A 1,723-nucleotide genomic window follows, 5' to 3' on the forward strand; every position below is an offset into this window, starting at 1 on the left:
TGAGGATAAATCAGCTATAAAACAAACCAACATGAGGATAAATCAGACTATAAAACAAACCAACATGAGGATAAATCAGCTATAAACAAACCAACATGAGGATAAATCAGCTATAAAACAAACCAACATGAGGATAAATCAGACTATAAAACAAACAAACATGAGGATAAATCAGCTATAAAACAAACCAACATGAGGATAAATCAGCTATAAAACAAACCAACATGAGGATAAATCAGCTATTAAAACAAACCAACATGAGGATAAATCAGCTATAAAACAAACCAACATGAGGATAAATCAGCTATAAAACAAACCAACATGAGGATAAATCAGCTATAAAACAAACCAACATGAGGATAAATCAGCTATAAAACAAACCAACATGAGGATAAATCAGCTATAAAACAAACCAACATGAGGATAAATCAGCTATAAAACAAACCAACATGAGGATAAATCAGCTATAAAACAAACCAACATGAGGATAAATCAGCTATAAAACAAACCAACATGAGGATAAATCAGCTATAAACAAACCAACATGAGGATAAATCAGCTATAAAACAAACCAACATGAGGATAAATCAGACTATAAACAAACCAACATGAGGATAAATCAGACTATAAACAAAACCAACATGAGGATAAATCAGACTATAAACAAACCAACATGAGGATAAATCAGACTATAAAACAAACCAACATGAGGATAAATCAGACTATAAAACAAACCAACATGAGGATAAATCAGACTATAAAACAAACCAAACATGAGGATAAATCAGCTATAAAACAAACCAACATGAGGATAAATCAGCTATAAAACAAACCAACATGAGGATAAATCAGACTATAAACAAACCAACATGAGGATAAATCAGCTATAAACAAACCAACATGAGGATAAATCAGACTATAAACAAACCAACATGAGGATAAATCAGACTATAAACAAACCAACATGAAGATAAATCAGACTATAAACAAACCAACATGAGGATAAATCAGACTATAAAACAAACCAACATGAGGATAAATCAGCTATAAAACAAACCAACATGAGGATAAATCAGACTATAAAACAAACCAACATGAGGATAAATCAGACTATAAAACAAACCAACATGAGGATAAATCAGACTATAAAACAAACCAAACATGAGGATAAATCAGCTATAAAACAAACCAACATGAGGATAAATCAGCTATAAAACAAACCAACATGAGGATAAATCAGCTATAAAACAAACCAACATGAGATCAGCTATAAAACAAACCAACATGAGGATAAATCAGACTATAAACAAACCAACATCGAGGATAAATCAGACTATAAAACAAACTAACATGAGGATAAATCAGACTATAAACAAACCAACATGAGGATAAATCAGCTATAAAACAAACCAACATGAGGATAAATCAGCTATAAAACAAACCAACATGAGGATAAATCAGACTATAAAACAAACCAACATGAGGATAAATCAGCTATAAACAAACCAACATGAGGATAAATCAGCTATAAAACAAACCAACATGAGGATAAATCAGCTATAAAACAAACAAACATGAGGATAAATCAGACTATAAAACAAACCAACATGAGGATAAATCAGCTATAAAACAAACCAACATGAGGATAAATCAGACTATAAAACAAACCAACATGAGGATAAATCAGCTATAAAACAAACCAACATGAGGATAAATCAGCTAT

This window comes from Lampris incognitus, chromosome 9 (assembly GCF_029633865.1).
Source record: "Lampris incognitus isolate fLamInc1 chromosome 9, fLamInc1.hap2, whole genome shotgun sequence".
Lineage (NCBI taxonomy): Eukaryota > Metazoa > Chordata > Actinopteri > Lampriformes > Lampridae > Lampris > Lampris incognitus.